The 13134-nt window shown below is 44.1% G+C and overlaps 1 protein-coding gene across 7 annotated transcripts in view; it reads right to left on the bottom strand.

The window, feature by feature from the left end:
* Nucleotides 1–13134, bottom strand: part of FBXL19 (F-box and leucine rich repeat protein 19) — a 664561-nt gene that overhangs the window by 650000 nt on the left and 1427 nt on the right. For 5 of the 7 annotated variants that reach the window (XM_069651940.1, XM_069651939.1, XM_069651938.1 and 2 more), the window contains exon 2: nt 5011–5074. The exons of the other annotated variants lie outside the window; for them this stretch is intronic. The gene's annotated coding sequence lies outside the window, so the exon portion shown is untranslated. The remainder of the gene's footprint in view (nt 1–5010; nt 5075–13134) is intronic. 7 annotated transcript variants of the gene reach the window in all.

Genomic DNA, 13134 nt, shown 5'->3' on the forward strand with positions numbered 1-13134 from the left:
TGCTGGGAACTGTAGTTCCCAAAAAAGACTGCCTACTTTCAGTCGTGCGGGCAGCCTGAAAGTCACGGCTTGCCAGCAAGAAGGAATGTAGCAGTTCTTCCAAGGAGAGTATAGTTACAGAATAGCAGGTAACAGTGCTAGTTATGTGGTCTGTTGGAGTTGAAAAGATCCTCCAACACCCGTGTACGCAGAATGACACATGTAATAGGCAAATATGTTGCAGTAAATAAACATAGCTAGTACAGACTTAGAATAAGTAAAGCAACCAATTGCAGAGTATGAATGTTAAGTCTAGGTCATGGTTGCAGTATTACAACTTGTGCAATCACAAGAAGGATCAAAAGTACACAGATAACAATGGTACGTTTCCAGTTTACAATTTCAATATTTTGATATAGTGCTATAGCGTGACAACGAGTCAGCGTCTGAGCAACTACTCCCTTACCTCCCTTGTTTTAGGCTTGTTCTATGGATTTTATGAAATATGATGCATGTTTTTAAATGTTTCTAACTTAATTGGTAAAAGCGATTTATTAAATATCATACTGGTCATTACATGGTAGGCTTTAAAGATCACTGGGGCTTTGAAGGCTACCTCCACTGGGGCTTTGAAGGCTACCTCGCCATTTAATGGCAAATAAGAGTATTTTAAAGCACCTGAGGCCTTTTACATTGATGAAAAAGTGGTTAGAAATACAAATAATACTTTCCCAAAGGATTTGGAGCCTCTTTCCTCTGCCCAAAAGGGATTTTACACAAGATTTAGTGGCAAACATTGGTCAAAACTGAGTGTTTGATGACCACTTAAGCTTAACAGTAACTTAATTGGATTTGAATATAGGGCAAATGAATTATGAAAAATATGGCATGCATTTTATCTGTCCATTATCCATGTGCAGAGTATCAAAACAATGTTTCCACTAGGACACAATGTAATAAATATAGGCAACACTAAAATTAATGTTTCTGATAAATACAAAGCATGCTGGCATCAAACACAAACCTTGCGTGTACAAAAAACAGTGCATGCAAATTGTGTAATAAAGGAAAGGTGGATATGCATGCCACTTATTTGCCCATTATGCTCCTAATAACTGTACAAAGGAACAGAATATGACAAGGTTATCCAGGACACAAACACGGTTCAATTATTTTGCTCATTAATACATTTGTCAGCTGGGCAAACTATCTGAATATGACAGGGCTGTAACAATGACACTGCTATAGTAAATAATGATATTTACCTAAACATAATTTCCATGGTGGCAACAAACTCAAATCTTGCTGGTCAGACAGGACAGTGAGGTAAGCGCTCGCCCCAGATATCTGTGCAGAGCTTACTGTGGCGGGTTTGAATCCTGGCTGGGTCAATTCAGGCTTTCATTCTTCTAATATCAATAAATTGAGTACCACTCTGTGGGATAATAATTTCTTTTATTATTTCAGCACTCTGAGACCTATAGGTGTGTAGCGCTAAATAAGATATACATTATTTTATAAGCCAGATGGCACCACAGAAGGCTCATTGGCCCACATTCTCAGAGACCAACATTTCAACTGTATGGAGGGGACCACTATGCTCTGCTTCAGAGCACGACAATGGAATGGCCTTTTTCAAAATCATGTAGTAGCATGGTTTCAAGGGTGAGAAGGATCTTTTGTTGGTGGGGGTTTGGGGGGAGTTAGCAATAGCGACTCTGGGGTGATATACAAAACCCCAAAGACATTTCAGGGGTGAAAGCTACCTCACAGTCATACTGAAACAGAAAGGAGAAAAAGCACAAGAGCATCCCTTCTTCACATCTGCCCCAAAAAAAAAAAAAACATTTCAACCAAAGTCTGTTAGGGTCGTATTAGAACAACACTTGAAGGTGTTGCATTGGCTCAAAATCAAACAAACAATCTTCAGACTTTAAAATGTTCTCTGCCTAGGACAAAGCATTCCCTGACTCAGCCCCGAGACATACCAGCCAAAAACTAACTGCTTTAGTTATTTACCTATCTTTCCTTATATTGCTTTGGGCAACCTGCAAGCTTGCTTTTCAGAAGAAGGGCAAACTTGAGATGGGTTTAAGGCTATGTTGAAACAGTAAAATGAAGAAGAATTGGAAGGAAAAACTAGACCTTTAGGAAAGTATCTCGAGCGATCCAATCTGAAAATTGTGAGAAAAGTGGGAAACTGGAAAATGAATATCCACACTGTAGGTTTTGTGGCATGTGAAAACTGCTGAGAAAACATTGGATAAACCCAGGGATGACTCCTTGTTACAAAACATCACTTTTAAAAGTTCTTCCAAATTAGACTAAATCATTAGTATAAGCAAAGTCCAATCATTGAAACATCAAGAGAATTTGAAAAGGGCCTGATCACAGAGAAACTGTACGTGGATTGTAGTAAATGTCAATGTGCACAAAGCAATCTATATTGACTTAGTAGAAGCTTTGGGAGAGAAATGTACTCACCCTTGACAGGAAAAACAACGGAAATAAGACTTTTCCTACACGCTGAAACTGCCTCAATGCAATTGGATTACAAATTAAACCCCAATATAACACATACAGCCCACAACACATCAATTTAGAGTGGGAGTTCCAACTGAAAGTAGCAAGGGATATGCAAGATACCACCAAATCAAGAAGACTTCAACTTTCATGATGATATCAATCAGCAGACAAATCTCATCTAAAACACACAAAAAAAAAACATAAGACAAGGGCAACATAAAAAATAAAAACAGCTACTGTGAATGAGCACCCATTGTAATGCACAAGCTTCATTTCACAAAAGGGATCTGGATGCTGACAAAAACAAGGCGCTATGGACATGTTCAATACACCACTGTGCACGAACAATATTGTGTCCTGTACAATTGCTGTCACAAATGTTTTCTTTGAGCTTTTTTGGAGTAATGTGGTTACTTGTGCGATCAACAATGTCACCTGCAACCACAGGGGTGTCATTTGCTTTGTGTGGCAATCTTAAGTAGTGCCATACGTGGCACCAGATGCAACAAGACCGCCACTGTATTATGCAGCGTCAATGATGCCATACGAAAAGGCTGTCTGAAAAATATCAATATTGTCAAACGGAATAGGATTGCTGAGAATTAGGGCAGTATGTGTGGTGCATGGTACAAGACACCACTGGAGGCAAGATTCTGTAGATTATATAAACAACGAGATGGATTTGAAACTCTCAGACATGTTATGACGTAATGTAAGGAAGCATGGGATAAATACGAGCATCACTTTGGCACTTTTGTTGATGAAATTCATGAAATTGGTTCAATAAACGTCTGGGTAAGATGCTTACGGCTCCAGCTTTGCCCTTTCGTTAGCCACTATTAAGACTGCGGAGTGATATTGAAAAAGAACTTGATAAGTATGCAGTATTTGCACATGGTGAATAATCAAGGCCAGGAGGATGCATTAAATTTACAGCTGTGTATGGTAACTGTAAATGTGCAGGAATCATTGATATTATATATTATTGTGATGTGGTGTTTGGTTGTATATGCAAGTGTGAAAAGGTTATTTCAACTGAAGCGTCTGTTTTCAACTGCAATGTCCACGTAACATAAAAAATAAGGGAAGCTCTCTCAAAGCGCTTTCAGACACTAAGTAGAATTGATTGATATTTTATTTCCAACGCGCTTGTACACAATTAATTATTGTTATATATGTGGGTCCATTTCTAATATCCTACGTTTTCCATTGTTGCACTGCCTTTTGTCCGGGGAGGATAGCTCAGCGGAAACGTGTTTGCCTTGGAAAGAAGACGACACGACGCAACACAGGTTCGATCCCGACTCTGCGCTTAGAAACCTCCGGGTATTAAGCGTGTTATAAATACGCAACTATAACAGCGCCTCGATGCCCCCAGGCTGTGTGAGTGCTTTAAAAATGTAAATAAATAAATATTGTATATGTATGAAATGCAGAGAATTTTACGTTTATCCAAGTCACCGTTTTCTTGCAACTTTATGACCCATCACAATTTTCTTGCAACAAATGACCAAATTTCAGTCTGCATAAAATGGAATGTACTTTTTTTTTTATCATCCCACGTTTACCAAATAAGCATGCAGAGTAGCACATCCAATACTGATTGCAAAGTATTCCAGAGCCCCCAACTGTAATCAGTTTCTCAAGGATAGTCACGTGTATGTTCACTCCACCATTAGTTGGCCAAGCCCACGTCAGTTGCGGTCCTCATGACAGCAATGACAGCAACCAAAGTCACTGGCATAGCGAATCACAGCACCCCATAGATAAAACTGCCAAATATGATAGGTACTAGCAATCTTTGCCCTATACGAGTGCTCTGCCTCTGAGCAGTGTATACTTCTGCCCCCTCCACTCGTCTTTGTAGTTGACATCTCACCACAGCCTTTACCTACCGTGTCTTGCCAAACAGAGGACAATGCTATATGGCTAAGAATTGTACTTAAAGGTTTGCAGCGGTTGAGGCTTTAGACCCAACTCCGGGTAGACAGATCTCAAAGCACAGCCAGTCAGGTTACACATGTGTGACTCAGCAATTTCCAGACACAGAACCAACAACGGCTGCCTAATACGATAATGTTGTTCCTGGTGGGAAGAGGGATTGTAAAGACTGCTACTTAAAACATTAGCTGTCGGGGAAATGTCTAACATAGCAAAACACATTAGCCACCGTAATGTTCCCATCAACGCCTGGTGCCTGTCGTGTAAACAGACATGCAGAGATGAACCCCACTGCCAGTCTTGGTCCGTGTCACCAGCTCTCCGACACTCCTTATAACGCCCCCAAAACAGTAGCATGAATAGTGCACATGGGCGGAAGCAAGGTAGACAAACAGCAAACTACAACGTAAACATAAGCATCTATCAACACTGAAAAACATCTTGCAAATTCAGGGGAAGAACCGTGCTATTAACATAACCACCAACATTACTTTTACATCATTACTGTATAACAGAAATAAACCATGAATTGAGGGATAAGGGTCACAAGGGGGCGTCACTGACCTGCTGTGTGCTGCTGACTCCGGGGCTGCCTCTGCTTCCCTGCTTGCTGCCGTTGTCATTGTCCCTGCCAGAATCAGCAACTGTTTAGGTTATTATAGATCCCTCTACCATTAAATATCCCCACAAGTACTGTCTCGCCCTCAGACAACCATGCTCTAAAAGGATGACTTTAGAGACCATCCTGGGGTCATCTGATGATCATTGAACTACACTAGAAGTCATTCCCACATAATCAGACGTCATCACGCTGTTAAAGTCATCAGCAAATATCTCAGAATGGTGGGTGATGATTTCGGGACGAGCTTAGGATAACTTAATAAAAATGCTAACATCATCCCTATTTTAGAAAACTTTGTTCCGGATGCTTTAAGGATGACTTGCTGATCACTTCAAGAGCAATGCCATGAAACATGTTCGTTCTTGGCGATGACTTACCGATTACTTCAGAACATCAGAGTTTGTAGAATGAGGTGGACCAATACAGATTGTCATTCCACTTTTGTTTAGTTGTACTTATGCTGAATGACCCACCTGCCTCCCCCACTGTGGCATGGGTAAAGCTTGATACTATGTTGGGCCAAGTGGAAGAAAGGGGCCTAAACATAGCATGCACCCCCTGGGTAACAATCCTTTGCCATCCCAGTCAAAAGCAGGAACCCCGCCCCGTCACAATCAATAAATTTCCATGCTGACTTGTTAGGTAAGAATTGGTGTAGTCCCACTGTGTGAGACTACACAACATCTGCTCGGTATTAGGTAACCCACCTTTTGGTATAGGACTGTACTACACAGGTTGGTAGTGTGACTGAGCAGCCAGGCCTATCTCAAGAGGGATAAATGTGAGCTGTACAAATGAAATCCGAAAATACAAGTAGCCAAGTAACACTCAGACTCAATGTTTCAGTTATAAAATAGTTATTTATTTAATTAACATACATTTTTAAATAAGCCTTCTGTAGAAAGGTAATTCATGTAACAATGTAAATATACTTTAACATTACTTTTCAGAATCAGAGAAAGTTAGTCGATAATCTTTGGATATGCTTCTTACACAATTCCTACACGCTGGGGTGACTTCAGTCACAAGGACAGTAATGGCATTTATATATCACACTAGTTATAATTTGCAGATTCTAAGGTTGCAGAAAGGAAAGGTTTAAGGAAGGAAAAAGGTTAAATAGGTTCTCAGTATATGTGAGGACAACTAAATCTTCCAATGAAATCTAGACAAGCCTTTCCAGCAGTAACAGTCTCAAACAAGTTACCACCTCTGAGGGACAAACAATATCAAAGTCAATGGGCTAGAAGAGTCTGCAGTGAGCCAGGACAGCCAAAGTCATTTTGAAACAGTTTATGGAGCTGAGGCACTCAAAATCAAAAGTCTTGCACAAAGTTAGAGAGTTTGTTAGAAAATCACTTGTAGGGTCACAAGCTGTTAAGCCTGTGAAAACAGAATTGGAATCAACTATAAAGTAGGCCACTGCAATTCTCAACTGTGAAAAGCACGGCTACAAGACAGCGAGGTAAGTACCCCAAGTCTAAACAGTACCTCTGGTTTGAAGAAGAGTGGTCCAGCTGGCTTCTGTACTGCTACAGCGATGCAGACCCAGTGTTCCTTAGCCTCAGTCATGGGGACAAGAGGGAGAACATCTGTAGGGCTCTTGCGTCGGTACTTGGGAGGTCGTCGGCAGCTACGGGCTCTTTTCGGTTCAGCGGCAGTTCACAGTTTCAACGCTTAGTAAACAGAACCATCGTGGATCTCAGATACCGGTTGGGCTTCCTTCACTCCTTTGGTCCTGCACTCTGGTGAGGGGCCTGTGCTCTGGTCGTCCTGCTTCTGGAGGGTCCTTAGGAGACTCCTGGAGCTTCTAGCCGGATTTCAGACATTTCACTCGACTAAGGGATTACTCGAGCCCTGGCACTCGGTTTTTGCAGCAATGAAGTACAGCCAGAAAGGGAAGATGGTCCGGTGGAGTTGGTCTCTGGGTTAGTTGGTCCCACTAACCCAAGGGGAGAAGTCGTCCATTTGAAAAAGGAGTTTCAGCACAGCAGCAGGGCTTCACTGGGCAATTCAAAGGTCCAGGAGGATGCAGCAATCTTCGTTCACGGTTTCTCCAACGGGCGTTTCTCCCAGTGGTCGACTCTGCCTCTAGTCCCAAAACCCTCGCCTTTTAAGCAGGTTTCTCCCATTCATGCACAGCCTAGGCTGTCAATCACACATCAGGGTGGCTGTCCTGAAAGGGCAGCCAGTCAATCGGGACTGGTTGCATTCAGGCATTCCTAGAGACAAAGGACAGGGGAGTTTCGGGACCCTCCCTCACATCCTGTCCTTCCAGACACACTAGAGTCAGAGGAGGGCTTCAGGGCTGAATCCCGCCAAAGGCAAGACAAGCAAGGGGCTCCAATCTGTTTTGACGCACAGAGTACAAGCCAAGAAAGACCTCACAAACAGAAAATGGCAAAAAAAAGAAGACGGGGACATTTTGATAAAATGGTGACCCATGGGTACTATACTGCAGTTTGAGGGTTTAGCCTGTGGTAGAAAAGCACAATGGTAGGAAAAATTAAACCACTGCCACCAGCCATTTAAAGTTGTGAGGGCCACAAAAATGTTATATGAGAATGTGTGATAAGGGGCTACTAGGTAACCCCCAGCACTCCACATACAATGGTGTGTGCTGGGCCCACAAACAGAAAAGGTAAGTAAAGTCAATTTCACTTATACTATTCTTGGGAACAGTAGTTCACACAAGAAAAGATATTTTAAACCGTATGAAAAATCTAAACGATTTCTCAGTGACACTGCACTGAAGGTGCTGTGTGTCACCATACAAAAAGTAGATGCACATGGCGTTTGTCAGACTCCCAAAACAGTGATAACACATAAGACAATTCAGGTCAAAACACATGAGGGAGTGGGAAAAGGGTCTCATTCACTCCAGGGTTAAAATTAAAAAGTCCTAGAGTCCAGCAAAAGAGCTGGGGGTCTCTAAGGTTGAAGGGAATTAGCACAGAAATGAGAATTCTCCCCAACAGGACTGCACCAATATATACCAGTATTCACATGTACTCCTTCACAAAGTATTAATGTTTGCTTTGCGCAAAATCCAATAAACAACCGTAACCAAAAGCACCTCCAGGATTAAAAGAAAACATAGGATCCAAAAAAGAAAGAAGCAATAAACAAATGGAGCCACAAAGTCCCATCAACCGAAGTCTCAACTACCCACACCCTACCAAATACAAGCAACAAAAAACCACAAACGGCAAAGACTAAACCCAAAAGACTAGGAAAAGCACCAATCGAAAGAGGACACTCACTAAGGAACACAACCCACACATCATGCCTCACCACAAGAAAGACAAAGAAGCCAGAAAAGACAACAGAAATAATAAAAGTCCCAAACCACACGGAAAGGCACCAACCAGCATGATCCCACAACCCCAAGAAAACTGGACAAACATCTTGAGATGGCCCAACGAGACATACAAATAACAGAGCAAAGAAAGACTGCAATGCTCGCTACCTGTCCACCTACGACAATGTGGTAAACAAAAACAGCACTGCAACAACAAACCAACGGCCAACAAGCGTCACGAATACAGACCCAACCAAGTCACCAAACGGAACACAACTAAAAAACCATCCCAACCTGGTTTCCGCCATGGACCCCCAACCAGAACAAGGAACAAATTGGAATACATCACACTCTACACCCCCTATTTCACCAAGATTGGAACCACAGAGGGGTAGCTGCCCTATTTACCCCCCTGAATGAACCAACACCGCCATAAACCTGATCATTCTACTCGACAAACAGACTGAATAACAAAGAACCACCCAACCCAAAAGACAACCACGAAAAACTCACCTGGAATGGAAACCCAACCAACACCACACCGGTCAGAACAAACAATACTAACAACAACACAAAAGGAAAACCAAGCAAACTACACTGCAGCCTCCTTAACGTTAGATCCATGGCAAAACACTCAACAGAAATGAATGACCTAAGCAAAGGAGTCACAGATATGCTCTTCCCTACAGAAATCAGACAACTATAAAGCCATCGCGAATGAAGCAATACCCGACAATTATAAATTAATACACGCCAACAGAGAAAACCGAAGGAGGCGGAATTGCAATTATACACAAAACACGCCTGAGCATCTCAAATCATCACAACCAAGGCAGAAAACAATGCATCCCTCCTAATCAAGATGGAACTCAACGACCAATCCAACAAAGTATTCCTCCTGATCTACAGACCATCTTCTTACAACCCCAACTTTGCAACAAAACTAGCAGACAGGGCCGCAATATTATCAACCCACCACGGCAATCGAAAGAGATCCCACCGATACAAACATAGATACAACAGAAGACACACTAAACAACTAATTACCATGGCCCTCGACCGATTAGCAACAGCTAAAACATTCAAAGCAACACCAAAGAAACTGGCAGCAGAATGGTTCATAGAAGAACTGAAACTCACAAAACAACTGCAAAATGGAGAGAATACCCCAGACAAGACATAAAATACCAAAGACAACTAACTGTATAAAGCAACAGTCCTCAAAGCAAAAAAAAATTCAAAAATACTATATTGCGCCACAAGTATAGAATCGGTAAACAATTCACAGAAATAACTCTTCAAAATCATCATATAAAAAAATACCTCTTCCTGCAAAAATTCCATCACGCCTACACAAACACTTTGGTGATTTTGTCACAACCACCTGAGAGCAAAAATAGACACAATACTGGAGACCATCAACCTAGCCCGGGAAAATACAAACATTGGACCACAGACACCAGACGAAACACAGATTAAAGCAAAACTCATCTGCCTAGAACCAATCACAGGGGAAACTTTTGCCACACCGATAAAGGATATCAACCTTGCCTGATCTCCAAGGGACTGCTGCCCCTGGACGTCTTCAAAGAAATCCTCAACCAAAGAACCAAGCGACACGCTTCCGGATCCTAATGAATCTATCACTCAAAATAGGAATAATACCATCCTCCTTCAAATCAGCATACATCAAACCACTGATAAAGAAAAAGAAAGTGCAGAAGATCCAAGCAACTACAGACCGCTAGCCAACCTGCCCTACCCAGCGAAGATCCTGGGGAACCACGTATACAAACTCCATCTTAAACATCGAAACAAGGGGTCGCTGTTGAGCAGCCAAACAAGATGGCCGTCTGATTCTGGCGCTCTGGCCCCATGATATCCTAAGTTTTAATAACTCCTGCTGTGCTCAACGTTTGAACAAACTGCTAATTGCTGTGGCTGGGGATAAGTCAGAGCACCTGTGGACTTAAATTTGCATCGATCCATGGTGCGAGTGGGGAACGAGGAGCAGCTGATACTGTGCCGATGACTAGTGGTGTGTAGAACTGGAGGCCCAACGGCTTCTACATGCATCCTGACTGAAGCGGCTTGGCAGACCAAGTTGGGGGAGGTGCCTGGAATCTGGCCCTCAGCGAGTACCCTGCAACAGAAAATCAGTAGCTACCTCCTAATTACCCTGCGTGTACCAGCTTGGACCGTGGCGTATGGTGAACGCATGCGGACGTGGATGCATGCTCGATGACGAGAGAGGAGGAGCGTGGAGCGCTTTGGCGCCAGCTCGGAGTTACCAGCCAGGATGTTGCTGCAAGGTGCATGGCCGAGGCGCGGAGTGCCACAGAGGGCTCGGCTGGTGCTGTTGAGAAGCTACTAGCGACCCGGAATCAACCATCAAACCACTGAGTCGCTTGGGCACTTGGTTGTGTCCGGGGATAGAGGAGAGGTGCCGGGAGTGGTTGCGAAGGGGGCGCGCAGACTAGCCTGATCACACTCTGGCAAGGCAGCTGGAGCATCGGAGGTGCGGTTAATTGAGCAGACCGTGCCTCGGATATATATTGCTGCCTGCTGCGGTCGGCTGCACAACCACCGGTAAATATTACGCATTGCGCTTGGGCATTGGACTCTGGGTGCTGGCCTGAGAGGTACGGCACCACCTTTACAAGCATTAACGAGTTGGTCCTTGAATCCCGCTATGAACCCTACTTCAAATGTTGTGATACTCGTCAGCAGTTCTTGCAACATATCCTACTTCACACAGTGAGATACTTGCTTGCTAGACTCACTGATACCTACCACTCGCAAACGCACATGCCACCACCCATGATGCACCGGACACTGTGAGGCTATATACAGAACAGATTGAAGCTGCCACTGAATCGTCGCTCCTACTGCATTGTTACCTGGACATTGGGTGTGAGTGCCACTGTCTCGAGGTCGGGACTTGCAGTGAGGTGGTGGCCCTGCCTCCCCACCAGTGGCGGAGACCGGCTGTCTTGCCACACTGTGCGGCGGGGACACGGAGTGGAGGTGAATGGGGCCACGGTGAGCCATTGTCCTTTTCATCGCACCCCTGAATGTGGCGCGCATAGGACACTGGGCATAGGGGGATACTAGTGAACCTCCTGGGCAGTTGTAAATTGTGCGGGCATTGGAGTGCCACAAAGTCCTTGTACAAAATGCCAGACCTTCTTCAAAAGTTGGGCTAAGGGACATAACGACATCGTAACCCTTGCATAACCCTCTGGAGTTGGCGGAGATCAGGCAGACAGACATTTCTAATAAGAGTACCGAGGTGGTCTGGGTGCCGTTACTAAAACATAAGGATTGTGGAAAGTGGGCGCTCTTGGGTGACTGCGGACCCGGCCCTTGCGCTGATCCTTACTGTGATGAGCTGGTGTCCTAGCTGAAAGCGCTGGCGAGTAGGCCCTGTTTGCGGGGTGGGGGAATGGCACCTAATGGGGAGCCCGTGCAGGACCGAGAATACTAGACTGAGGTCTAGATGAAGATCGAGGAATCACGCTGAGATTCTGGACGCTTGCCTGGCCGAGAGATCGAGAGATGCTTTATACAGTGCTGTCTAGTTACCTTATTGAGCCTAGAGAAACATCTGCCTCTGGCAAGTGCGATTTATGGACCGAGCCCATCTGACCTCTTTTCCACTACTGTGGTGTCAAAAACGCAGTTAGGTTGGTCTGCTATTAGTCGATAACTGGTGCATTGTCCCTCTGAGCTATAATCCTACAGTAGGATAACTGGAGGCCTGTCGTCATATTTTTTTTTTTTAAATAGTGTGCCCTGCAAGTACTCTGTGGGGAGGCAGTATGACAAAGGGCTCTGGAGCCAAGAAACAAGGACCAATGTAGTTCTATACTAAGACCCCTGCTAAAACCCTGGGACCTACAAAGCCACCAGCCAAGGAAGAACAGACTTTGGCTTCTAACACCACCAGAGATTACCCCCTTTAAACACTTTTGTATGGGCGCATTATAAATACCATATCATATCACCTTCTTGCGGCCATGCAGAATGGCTTCATGCAGTGAACATGAAACTTGACATTGTTTCGACCATAGGATCTTTGAAGTCCAAACTGGAGAAGGAGGGTGCCCGTATCACGGAGACGAGGATTAGCGAGACGGAACATAAAGCTGCTAAATACACCGTGAAATAGCGCACTTGCAACAGGAGATCAGCAAAATCTGCAATAAAAGTGACAACCTAGAATTGCATTAGCAACGAAATAACATCTGTATCATTGGGATTCTGGAAGCCGCCTGTAAAGGTCTGATGGAACAGTTTGTTGAAAATCTGTTGAGAACAATGTTCGATCCATCTGAATTCCCACAACACTTTCTGGTGGAGAGGGCGCACCGCATTGTGGTTCCTGTGCCCAATCTGGGGGCTCCTCCCTGTACCACCCTTGCTAAGCTTCTAAACTACCAAGACAGGGACCTAATTCTGCACATGGCCATAGAAAAAGGGGCTCTGCTGTATGAATCCTCAGATATCCACATATATCCTAACTTCTACACCAAAGTACAGGCTAAGCGCAAGTCGTACGACTCAGTTGAAAAGCTACTGTGCACGAGGCAGGTCCCATATGCGCTTCTATACCCGGCAAAATTGCGCCTACAGCATGGTGGAAGGGTGCATTTCTTTGAAAATCCGACAGAAGCATCAGCCTACATCGAATCCTCCATTCCCATACTGCTCCCAAATAGAGACTGAGGTGGTGGCGGCAGTCCCAGCGTGCGCAATAACGAGC

Source organism: Ambystoma mexicanum, chromosome 3p (genome assembly GCF_040938575.1).
Source record: "Ambystoma mexicanum isolate Mex_15411 chromosome 3p, UKY_AmexF1_1, whole genome shotgun sequence".
Taxonomy (NCBI): domain Eukaryota; kingdom Metazoa; phylum Chordata; class Amphibia; order Caudata; family Ambystomatidae; genus Ambystoma; species Ambystoma mexicanum.